This window comes from Saimiri boliviensis, chromosome 2 (genome assembly GCF_048565385.1).
Source record: "Saimiri boliviensis isolate mSaiBol1 chromosome 2, mSaiBol1.pri, whole genome shotgun sequence".
Taxonomy (NCBI): Eukaryota; Metazoa; Chordata; class Mammalia; order Primates; family Cebidae; genus Saimiri; species Saimiri boliviensis.
In genome coordinates this window covers 32,314,909-32,328,125 of record NC_133450.1, presented here as the reverse complement: position 1 = coordinate 32,328,125, position 13,217 = coordinate 32,314,909, and the positions used below count along the sequence as shown (strand labels likewise).

General features: G+C 38.6%; 1 protein-coding gene across 14 annotated transcripts in view; it reads left to right on the top strand.

The window, feature by feature from the left end:
* The window catches only part of SIPA1L1 (signal induced proliferation associated 1 like 1), a 391,460-nt gene that overhangs the window by 94,594 nt on the left and 283,649 nt on the right, over positions 1 to 13,217 (top strand). The window lies entirely within an intron of this gene.

Sequence of the window (13,217 nt, the reverse complement as noted above, 5' to 3'; positions counted from 1 at the left end):
GTATAGTTCCAGCTACTTAGGAGGCTGAGGCAGGAGAATGGCTTGAACCCAGAAGGCCCAGGGTGCATTGAGCTGAGATCACTACACTCTAGCCTTGGCAACAGATCAAGACTCTGTCTCAAAAAAAAAAAAAGAAAGAAAAAAGTAACTTAAAATGTAATATCTTGTGGGCTAATTAACAACATTCAGCACGTGTAATATTGACATCCTCTTCCTTTTGCATTAGAAAGGGTCAGTATTCTAAATTATTTAGTAACGTATCTCCTTTCCAGCCAAGATTTCATTTACTTGACTCAAGGCCCAGAGTATAGATGGAAGCACAAGAAGGTTTGCCAAAGCATGGAAGAGCAATGAGATTTTCCCCCTGGCAACTTGGAATTTATTTTTTAAATTATAGTAATTAACTATGAAAAAATGTTATTTTGTTAACATTTAATGAAGAGAAAGTTGAAATAAATGGAGAAATTTTGTTCTATAAATATTATGATTTTTGTTTTTTTACTGATAGGGAAAAATGGGAAAATAACAGAAAAAAGTGATTATTTAAAAATTTGGGCCAGGTGCAGTGGCTCACGACTGTAATCCCAGCACTTTGGGAGGCCAAGGTGGGCAGATCACGAGGTCAGGAGCTCGAGACCATCCTGGTTAACATGGTGAAACCCTGCCTGTACTAGAAATACAAAAAAACTTAGCTGGGCATGGTGGCAGGCATCTGTAGTCTTAGCTACTTGGGAGGCTGAGGCAGGAGAATCGCTCTAACCCAGGAGGTTGCGGTGAGCCAAGATTCTGCCACGGCACTTCAGCCTGGGTGACACAGTGAGACTCCCGTCTCCAAACACACACACACACACACACACAAAGATTTGATGATTGGCTAAGTGTGGTGGCTCACGCCTGTAATTCCTACACTTTGAGACCAGCCTGGACAACATAGTGAGACCTTGTCTCTCTCAAAAATAATAAAATAAAAATTAACCAGGTGCGATGGCATGTGCCTGTGGTCCTAGCCACTTGGGAGGCTGAGATGGGAGGATCACTTGAGCCCAGGAGGTCGAGGCTGCAGTGAGCTATAATTGTGCCATTGTTCTCCAGCCTGGGTGACAAAACAGGACCCTGTTTCTTAAAAAAATAAGAAAGATTTGATAATCATAAATGAGCCTATGTTTTTGTGACTTCTTACATTTTCTTGAAGACAATGTATGGCGTGTTGCACATTGAGATGGTTATTGGAAGATAATTTAGAAACCTGTGGATATAATTCATGTTGGAACCACTTTACAGTAGTAGGTAGGGAGGTAAACTTTGTGCTTACAGTGCTTGTGTTCAAAAAGTCCTGAGATTTGGTTTTTATTCTGTAAGAAATTTCATAGTGTCATTCTGTCTGAAAATATTTAACCTTTTGGAATTCCATTTTATAATTTTGTAGTCCAGTATCTAGTGTGAAGGAGGTAATTGTTGGATCACACAGAAGACTTTATTGGTATTCTAGGTATTTGTCTGTTGCTGATCATATTTTTTTTAAAAGTAATTTTTGGGGCTAATCAATACACAAATTCTGGAAACTAGTCACATTTAATCACTGATAAAGAATTTTATCTTTTTATACTTGTTTGTACTTATAGTTTCTTATAATCCTCTTTTTTATGGGCTTTTGAATAAATATAAAATGAAGTTGGTTTTCAAATGGAAGCCACTTACCAACTTGAGGCACAGATGTTGCCAATATTTAAGGTACTGGAGATGACATGCAATAAGACTTTTGGAAAACCAACAAATGTGCTTCCAGGAGCCCTTCCCTACCTCTGTCATGAATGAATGGTTTTTCTTTTTGGTAATGAGCTTGTGTTATGCTAAGCAGGTAAGGCAGAGTAATTTCTACTCTGTAGAATTTAGACTTTTTTTTTTTTTTTTTTTTTTTTTGAGACGGAGTTTCGCTCTTGTTACCCAGGCTGGAGTGCAATGGCGCTATCTCGGCTCACCGCAACCTCCGCCTCCTGGGCTCAGGCAATTCTCCTGCCTCAGCCTCCTGAGTAGCTGGAATTACAGGCACGTGCCACCATGCCCAGCTAATTTTTTTTTTTGTATTTTTAGTAGAGACGGGGTTTCACCATGTTGACCAGGATGGTCTCGATCTCTCGACCTTGTGATCCACCCGCCTCGGCCTCCCAAAGTGCTGGGATTACAGGCTTGAGCCACCGCGCCCGGCCCAGAATTTAGACTTTTAAAAGCCAACCTCACAGTATTAGATGGCATACACATATACCTGCAACCATAGTTGCAACAATCCTTTTCTGAGAACGAAAGGAAGTCAATAGGGACTACTTCTATAACAGGTGCTATACTCTTCCCCCACTGGGACCCACTCTCATCCTCCCCTTGCTGAAAATAACTTGCATGGGAATCCCCCTCTCCACAGGTCTTTGGAGTACATTCCTTGGCACTTACCTGGGTAGGAGGGAGAAGAGCCTAGAGTCACACACATCTTGGAGCCATAGGAGATAAATAATATGTGAAGTCCAGGCAGTCTTGTTTTTCTTCATTTATCAGTTTCTGTCAGGCAATCCTATCGTCACAAAAACAAAGCAGAAGAAAACGTTTGTGAAGGTTAGATGTCAGTGGTGTTAGGCTGTTCCTTGTCTTGTGTTCAGATACCCTGAGGTCTAGTTTCTAGCATACCTAGTATACCTAGCAAGTGCGTTAGCCAATTCATGCTCTCGAAAGTAGTACCCATTGCTTCCTCTTAGGCACTAGGTGCCTTTACAAATAGCATGGAGCTATAGCCCTTCCCAGCTCTCTGTGAACACCAAGAATGATTTCATTTACTTCAATGGGATCACTATAAAATTCTCAATCACATTAGGATTCACTCTCAAAAAATAAAAGTATGCCATTCGGTACTTTGGGGGTTATATGATAACATTTTGAAATCAGAGCAACTTCAGAAGAAGGTAAAAAGTTCTCAGACTCCCCTGCTTCATGGTTCTCAGAATAGGGAGTGAATATCCAATGAATTTTTCAGTGCCTGAGATCATTTCCTGTCTACAGTTCCCAGGTTGGCATTTCTTTTGCTCATCCTGGGAGCTTGGTTGTAATTTACTTTTTTGTAAAGACAGTAGTGCGTGTTCTCAGTGTGACTGTGAAAAGCTAGACAGACCTCTTTCCCTTTGGTCCCTGGAGAATGGAGTCATGAGGTGTCTTTGAGCCAAACCCAGACTCTTTAGACTTTGTACCCGCATGTCATTGAATTGGAGTTTTTGGGTTACGTGAAGGAATAACAAAGGATAATCTCCGCTTTGGAATGTTATAAAGAAGCTGATGAAGTGCTCTTTGCCACTAAAGCCTGGTGTAGGGAGCTACTAGCTAGTGCTTGTTCTGTGCCTGGAAGAGCTGGTTCCTAAACATGGGAAGGATACCTCCACCTCAGGACTCGGTGGTTCCAGGAGTTAGAAGGCTGAGCAAAAGCTAACCGATGCCACATTTAAGTATAGAATATTTGTGATATGAACTTTCAAAGCATTGTCTTTGGAGAAAGAACGCATGTTCATGTGAAATAATGGTAGTTAGTGGAAGACAGCATGCAGTCGAATTGCTTCATTGACAGTTTTTGCTTATCCTGGCATGAGAAAAAAATCCATTAAGCTGCAAATCTTCTGATTGTCATGGAAAGAGGGAAAACTTTGTTCTTTCAAAATAGTGACCTCCTGTATATTTCCTGATATGTAGAGTATTCTCAGTTGTCTGAGACCTTGATTAGAATCAAAATTCAGTTTTTTTGCCCTTTATAGGAAATACTTGTTGATGACTGTTTAGTCCATATATTAAGGAAGATAAGCAGTTTTACCTGTCATCTCTTTTTGTCTTGAGATGAGAGAAGTTATCAGCTGGAGCTGAAATTTAATCTTGTTTAGCTACACTGATCACTGTTTCTTTCTCGGGAATTTTATTTTGAAATAAAGTCTAAGGCTTTTTAAAAATTTTAATTCTTGTATCTAGAAACAAAGTCTGATTTTAGCCTGGCAGAATTTGTACTAATTTTAGCTTTTAGAGGTGCATGGGAAGAGAGACTGGATAATCTCTCTCAAATTGGTTGTACTGGTTGTTCACTTAAGTGCATATGTACTATATGGAGTCATGCATTTCACATTAATATTACTTAACATAGTTATCTCTCTTAAATGTAAAACACTCTGATTAATGTAAATATTTTCAACATTTGTTGATTGTAACATTTGGATGACAATTATTTCTTACCTGAATTGCTACTTTTGCAAAATACATCTTCTCTTCCAGTTATTGTAATTGTACCAAATAAGGAATTTAGATATTAAGTAACTTAACAGAATTATTAATGGAAACCAAATTGTTTATTATTTATTTATTTACTTTTTATGGAGACAGAGTCTTGCTCTGTCACCCAGGTTGGAGTGCAATGGTGCAATCATAGCTCGCTGCAGCCACGACGACCTCCTTGGGCTCAAGTGTTCTCTGGTCTCGGCCTCCTGAGTAGCTGGGACTACAGGGATTTGCCCCCATGCCCAGCTATTTTTTTTATTTTGGTAGAAGATGCAATCTCACTATGTTGCCCAGGCTGATCTTGGACTCCTGGGCTCAAGCGGTCCTCCTATTTTGGCCTCACGAAGTATTGGGATTATAGGTGTGAGACACCATGCTTGGCTCACACTTTTTGTTTATTTTAAAGGGATTGTTTTTTGCCGACTAAATAAGTAAACGCTGATTTTAGCTAATTCGGAAAATAGAAAGGGATCAGAAAAGAAACCATGCTCATTTGTGTTTCTAATATTGTTTTTTTAAATTTCTTTTATTTTTCTATGCATATATATTTTCTAAAAACAAAATTGGAATTCTATCATATATATGTTTTGTATTCTGCTTTTAATGTTTAGCATACCTTTTATTTTATTTAAATAACTTTTAGAGGCTAGTTATGGTGGTTTACATCTGTAGTCCCAGCTCTTTGTGAGGCTGAGGCAGAAGGATTGCTTAAGCCCAGGAGTTCCAGGCTGCAGCTGAGCTATGATCATGGCAGTCTTCTTCAGCTTGGGCAATAGAGCAACAGTGTCTCTAAAAATAAAAAGAAAGAAAGAATTTATGTTTTTATCTTGTTATAAATTTGTCTAATCACTTGTTAAAAATCAGTCTTCAGGGTTGTTTTTTGTATGTGCATTTTTATATGAATATTTTCTTAGGATAATTATCTAGAATAAGAATAGGTCAGAGTGTTTAAATGACTTTTTTCTTTTGCTGTCCCAAATTCTTTTTCCGACACATTAAGGGGTGAAGCTCTTGCCTTTTTTTCCTCTCTTCTTGACAAACCATATTTGAAAATACATTGCCAATGAGTTAAATAGATCCTGCAGATAAGAGAGATGGTCTCTATTTTGTTTGTTTGTTTTTTTTCCTTTTTTGAGATGGAGTCTCGCTCTTGTCATCCAGACTGGAGTGCAGTGGCGCAATCTTGGCTCACTGCAACCTCTGCCTTCCAAGTTCAAGCCATTCTCCTGCCTCAGCTTCCGCATGCACCACCACGCCCTGCTAATTTTGTATTTTTAGTAGAGATGGGGTTTCTTCATGTTGGTCAGGCTGGACCTCAGGTGATCCGCCTGCCTAGGCCTCCCAAAGTGTTGGAATTAACAGGCGTTAGCCAACGTACCCAGCCAAAAGATGACCTCTATTAAGAAAATATCACAGGATAGGAATCATCTGTTTGCTGTCTGTGATCTTACAATAACTGGCCAGAAGATCAAAATAGTGCCAGAGGCATTTGTGTATCTGAAGTTGTAGAAGCCTGACTTGGAAACTTTACCTTCTGTTAGATTTTTTTTTTTTTTTTTTTTTTTTTGAGACAGGCTTTTGCTTTGTTGCCCAGGCTGGAGTGCAGTGGCATGATCATGGCTTACTGCAACCCTGACCTCCCAGGCTCAAGTGATCCTCCCATCTCAGCCTCCTGAGTAGCTGAGACTATAGGCATGCACCACCATGCCCAGTTAATTAAAAAAAATTTTTTTTTTGTAGAGAAAAGGTCTCACTGTGTTGCCCAGGCTGGTCTTGAACTCCTGGGCAAGTGATGCTCCTGCCTTAGCCTCCCAGAGTGTTGGCATCACAGGCATGAGTCACTGTGCTCGTTGTCTGTTAGCTTTTATATTGGTATTGTACTGCACGGAAAATTTGTAGAACATAATAAAGAATAAAACTTGAAAATCACTTTATTCAAATGCTCATAGTCTAAATAAGAGGCAATTTAGATCTACTCAGCTGGATTTGTTGTGGGACCCCAAACAAGCCCATGGTGCTATGGTGTATTTCTCAGCTCACTTTAGGGTTGCCTTTTAAAAATAGTATCAAATGCTTCCCTTAGAGTTCTGATTATTCTGCCAGTGCAGGATTGTGGGGATGATATTTGGTGTCACTAGGTAGTGTGGATACTTAACTATGGTTTACTTTAACTATAGGAATTTTTTAAAGCCCCGCCCCCTTTTGAGACAGGGTTTTACTCTATTGCCTATGCTGGAGTGCAGTGGTGCAAACTCTGCTCACTGCAACCTCCGTCTTCAGGGCTCAAGTGGTTCTTGTGCCTCAGCTTCTCAAGTAGCTGGGACTACAGGTGTGCGCCACCACACCTGGCTAATTTTTTTGTTTTTTAGTAGAGATAGGGTTTTACCATGTTGTGCAGGCTGTTCACAAACTCCTGAGCTCTGGCAGTCAACTGCCTTGGCCTCCTAAAGTGCTAGGATTACAGGTGTGAGCCACCACACTGGGTCTAGTATTGATCTTTTGTTAGAGTGCTTTCCAGAACATTCATTTAATGTGCATAGTTATTTGTCTAATGGCTCACTGTGAAACTTCATTGTTTTCCAAGGTTTGTTGAGCCTCTCAGTGTCATTGTCAGTGACAATGTGAGACATTAGCTTTGTGTTCTGGGGATGGAGCAGTCCTGTGAGGAGGGTGATCAAGCAAGTGGATGTCATCTCCGTTTTGTAGATGAGGAATCTGAAGGAGCTTGCCTAATGCCACTTGGGTATTGTGCGGCAGATGCCATTCTTTCTCTTAGTGCTGCTCTTTTTGTTTTTCACTTTTTCCCTACACTTCCATTGCTTTCTTGGTTGTCTTTCTGATGGTAATAACATCAACCAACCACACCAGTGATTATAACAACACTAACCTTTATTGATCAGTCAGTTGCCATGTGCCACAGTTTTCTAAGGGCTCTTGTGGGTTTTCTTTTTTAAATTTTTTGTTTTGTTTTGTTTTGTTTGTAGAGATGGGGTTTTACCATGTTGGCCAGGCTGGTCTCGAACTCCTGACCTCAGTTAACCCGCCCACCTCGGCCTCCCAAAGTGCTGGGATTACAGATGTGAGCCACCGCGCCTGGCCTTTCATGTTTTCTAAGTGTTCTCATGACCCTCCCCTCAATCCTATGGAGTAGATCTATCCTCTCTTTAGAGCTGGAGAAACTGAGACCCAGAGAGGATAAGTAACTTTCGCAAGGTTTATGGGGCTAGTTGTTTTCCTAAGCATCTATACCCTTAAAATGGCCTTTATGCTAATTCTAGCCACTGGAATTCTGTATTCTGAAGACCCTTTGACATTTATAACAAATATAACATGAATTTTCAAGTTGAAATAAAGAGGACGTTTCTGAAATTGGCTGAAAGAAGTGGAATTGGGGAAGGCTGAAGACGTTTCACATTAGTGTGTTCTGTTTTCTTTGAACTGTAGCCAAAAAACTCTTCCTAACAGCCTGCATTTTGAGTCCAGTTGTAAGCTGGGTGCAGCGGTGCATGCCTGTAGTCCCAGGTACTCAGGAGGCTGAGGCAGGAGGATTGCTTAAGGTAAGCCCAGGAGTTCTAAGGCATAGTGCTCTATGGCAGTGGAGTGTCCATACTAAGTTCAGCATTTCCTGGAAGTGAGGGACTACCATATTGCCTAAAAAGGGGTTAACTGGCCCAGGTCAGAAACTCCTCTGCTCATCATTAGTGCAACTGTGTCTGTGAATAGACACTACACTCCAGCGTGGGCAACATAGCAAGACACAATCTGTTTGAAAAATAGAACTGTTTAAAAAAGTGACAACAGGGTTAATGTAAATAGCTATTTACTCTCTCAGTTTTCTCTTGTATGAAGTTAGGCCTGGAGAATGAAGTCATTACTGTGAGAGACAGATGTTTGCTCTTTGGGTAAGCATGCTTTTCCAATGTAGGAGAGTTGGTTGATAGCAGGACTGCGTGACTTTCATGGTGATTAAAGCCAGAGGGACAGCAAAAGGCTGCTGCTCTTTCAGCGTTTCTCTTTGGTTTGCCAAGGTTCTATTGTAAATTACCTAATTAGTAAGACTACCTTTCAAGGAAGTAATCAGGAAATTTAGGTATGTTTTAGTTTAGGTTTGTTTGGATGGTTTGATTAGCTGGGAGAGTAAACCAGACTGGGCTTTTATTTTTTTCTCTGAATAAATGAAGTTTTTTTGGCAAGAGTAATTGAAATAATGGGTAGAATTCTACCTGGTGAGTAATTTACTACTGAGCTCCTAGGGAGCTGAATTCACCTTTTCCCTTTTCTTGTCTTTAGGATATAGATAACGTTAGTTACAAGGCTATACCTATGGTGACAGGGATGCCTCTTGTTCAGACAATAGAGCATCTGGAAGTTATGTGATTTTAATAGAAAATCAGGAAATATTGATATACTTAATTTTATCTTAGGAACTAACAGTGATTTTACTAGCAGAAAATAAACACAGTTAACAAGTATACAACCATTGACGCCGTGTTAGAGGTGAGGTGGGGAAACTGTCTCAGTTAAGCATGATTTATTAATGTTATTATGAATTTTTTTTGGTGCCAGTTTCCTGCTACTGTTCTTATTTGTTCTGCTATGTGAGCTTTGTTGGTATTTGCTTGTAGGTATTCTGCGACAGATGCCAGAAAGCTAACATTGGGAGAAAGGTCTTAAAATTGAGAATAATTCTCCCACTAATTTAATTTGTTCTGTGAATCAGGAAGAAAACATGCAGCGACTCATTTTTTGAAAGGGATCTGCCTTTTTCTCAGACCTTTTAGCTTATTTTTTAACCTTAAAAATGATATATGTTCATTGTTAACAATGCAAGCAATAAAATAAAACTTACTAAAGTAAAAATTATCCCAAATCCTAAACCCAGAGATACATCTAATATTTTTGCTAAATGTAGCATCTTTGTATAATTTCTATTACGATTTTTTACATTCCCGATAGTGGATTTATAATGTTAATATGCAAATATAACAGAAATAAATACAGTTTTTTATTTAGATTTATATTCTGTCATATTTCTGTTTGGAGGCCTTATTGATTTTCTCATCACCCTTGTACTGATACTGTAGATTTAATTTACTTCCTAAGGTGTCAGTTTATAGCTAGTGTGTTCTCTAAGACTGTGTATTCATTTATGTAAAAGTATTTAAAATCTTTGTAATAAACCTATTAATTAAACAAAATCTCACAGAAATGAGTCATTCTGGGTGGGCTCTCCATATTGTTAGGTGTTCAACTAGTTAATGAATAACAAAATATCTTGACTACTGTTGATGAAAACCTTTCTAGATTATAGCCTTTTGATTTATAGCTCTATCTAGTACTACCAACTATAGAGCCATAAAAAGTTTCATTCTAAAATATTTGAGAAATTAAGAGATGTAAATTAGAGCTACCAGTGAACCTCACACCTGTTACAGTGGCTGTTATTAAAAAAGATAAAAATAGAGCAAGTGTTTGATAGGATGGGGGAAAGAGAACCCTTGCATACTGTTGGTGGGAATGTAAATTGGTATAGCCATTATGCAAAACAATAATGGAGGTTCCACAAATTATGAAAAATAGAACTACCACTATTTTTAATACCAGCAATCCCGTTACTGGGTATATATCCAAAGGAACTGAAATCAATATTTGAAGAAATATCAGCATTCTCATGTTTATTGTAGCCTTATTCATGATAGCCAAAATATGGAATCAATGTAAGTGTCCAATAACAGATCTGTGGGTAAAGAAAATATGGTATATATACACAGTGGAATACTATACGGCCATAAAAATGAAGGAAATGCTTTCATTTATAGTAACATGGACGAACCTGAAGGATTTTATGTCAGTGAGATGAGCAGTTACAGAAAGACCGCATGATCTCCCCTACATATGGAAACTAGAAGTATATTGTAGAATGGTAGCTATCAGGGATAAAGTGGATAGTGAGGGTTTGGGGGGATATTGATTAAAGGGTACAAAATTTTCAGTTAGATAGGAAGAATAAATGAATAGATAAGTTAGTAGATAAGAGATGTCTTGTAGGCCAGGCACCTACCTGTAATTCCAGCACTTTGCGAGATTGAGTCAGGAAGATGGGTTGAGTCCTAGAGTTCAAAACCAGCCTGGGCCATATAGTGAGACCCTGTCTCTACAAAAAAATTTTAAAAATTAGCCAGGCATGGTCGTGCATACCTGAAGTCCCAGCTACTCAGGGGGCTGAGGTGGGAGGATCATTTGAGCCCAGGAGGTGGAGGCTGCAGTGAGCTGTGATTGTACAGTGCACTCCAAGCTGGGTAACAGAGTGGGACTCTGTCTCAAAAACACACACACACACACACACACACTCTTGTACAACACAATGACTACAGTTAATAACTGTGTACTGTATTCTTGCTAGGAGAGTAGATTTTAAGTGTTTCCACCACAAAAAATGAAAAGTATGTGAGGTAATACATACGTTAATGAGCTCAATTTAACATTCTCCAGTGTGTACCCATTTCAAAACAACACGTACATGATAAACACAATTTTTACGTGTGAGTTAAAATAAAATATTTGAGAGAAGGGAAGATGGTCATTATATAAGACAAAAATGCATGGAATTGGATGCATCAAGAACAATTTTGTAAACAAAACACTACTCTGGCCTTCCGAATATGTATGTTTTTGCTTATATAAAATATTTGACTATTTTATATTCAGATATTTATTTGCTTATAAGTTAAAAAGCTTAACATGTATATAGAAGAGCAGGTAGATTCATTTTCACCTTTGATAAGTTTTCACAAACTTAACAGACATGTATAGCCATCATCAAAATGAAACATTAGAATACCACCAACATTCCAACAGCCCCTTCATGTCCTCTCCCATTTCACTACCTACCTCTCCCCATATTGCCAAGGGTAACCACTGTTCTGACTTAAGTCACCATAGACTTGTTTGGCCTGCTTTTGAACTTCATAAAAATGAGATACTATGTATTATTTGGTTTGGCTTCTTTTACTCAATGTAATGTTTGAGAAAGGTATTCACATTTTCATATATAGGAAGGGTTATTTTTTAGTGTAGTATTTTATAATGTGAATATACTACAATTTATTTACTATTGAACATCTGTTTTGTTTTGCAGATTTTGACCATTTTACAATTAATACTGTTATAAGTATTTTTATACTTGTTTTTGCTTTTTTGGCCATGTGTGCACATTTCCATTAGGTACCTATACCTAGGAGTGGGATTCCCAAGTTATAGGATATGTATTAATATTTGTTCAGATTTAATAGACGCTGCAAAGCAAAGCCTTCTACTGAAGTAGTTTACTAATTATCACACACAATGTGTGAGAGTTACAATGGCTCCACATCCCCATCAGCATTTTGTATTTTTAGTCTGGATTTTAGCCATTCTGGTGGGTATGAAGTGGTATTCATTGTTGTACAGATTGCATCTCCCTGATGACTAGAGAGGACTAGTGCTTTGACCTCAAGAACTTCCCCTCTAGGGAAATCTTATGTTATTTAAATCTTAGATTTTTAAACTGATCTCTTTAGTTTGACTTTATTTCAATATTCACAGAAACTATTATTTTCCTCTGGCATTCAGGATGTACTGTGCCCCAAGTTTTTCAAATCTCTAGACCTTTCTGTGTCATTTTTTGTGATAATCATGAATAGAAACAACTTGTCAGTGCATCGAGACTGCTGCTTGATTATCCAATTTAATATGACTTTCTGTTCCATATTTAGTGAATGTTTGAAATTGTGAAATATTTAGAGTTATGTGTCCATTTCACAATGTAACTGATTAAAATGGTTTATCAAAGAATTCAACTTAAAAAATCTACAAGGAAATGCTTTCTGGCTTTAGTGCAGTAATTGTCTTCCGAACAATATGCCAAGAATGACTCATCCCCTTTATCCATAGTAGCTTTGGTTTTGGCTTTTTTAAGGGTTTCTTTTGTTTTGTTTTTGGAGAAAGAATCCTGCTCTGCCCCCCAGGCTGTGTGCAGTGGCATGATCTCAGGTCACTGGCTCTTTGACCCCCAGGCTCAAGCAATCCTCCCACTTCAGCTTCTTAAATAGCTGGGACTATAGGTGTGTGCCACCATGCCTGGCTAATTTTTAAAATTTTTTTGTAGAGACAGGTTCTCACTGTGCTGCCCAGGCTGCAGAGTAACTTTGAAAAGAATCTCACTCTAGGATAGAAAATTACAAGTAAATTTAATGCAAGTAGAAAGTGCATTTGAGACCTAAGTCTGAGTCTAATAGCTATATGGAATATTTGTAGGAGAATCATAATCCTGGAGTGCAGTTCTTAATTTTTAATACTAAAGTTTATTTGATCATGAAATGAAACTCAGAGATCCTTGAAGTGTTACATTAGAAATCTTAGATGAAGGAGGCCAGATGTGGTGGCTCACGCCTGTAATCCCAGCACTTTGGGAGACAGAGGCGGATGGATAACCCGAGGTCAGGAGTTCAAGACCAGTTTAGCTAACATGGTGCAACCCTATCTCTACTAAAAATACAAGAATGACTCATCCCCTTTATTCATAGTAACTGTGGTGGTGCACACCTGTAATCCCATCTACTTGGGAGTCTGAGGCAGGAGAATCGCTTGAACCCGGGAGGCAGAGGTTGCAGTGAGCCGAGATTCGAGATTGAGCCATTGCATTCCACTCCATCCTGAGTGACAGAGCGAGACTGTTTCAAAAACTGGTTTAAAAAAAAAAAAAAAAGAGAAATCCTAGAAAGACACTTCATAGAACATCACTTGGCCATCTTAAAAAAACGTGGAGACCAGACATTGTCATCCATATTTTCTTATTTTATTCTTAACAGTACTGTGATACAGGCTTGTTATACCCATCTTATGTACAAGGTAATTGAGGCTGAAAAAGGTTAAAGGAGGTCACA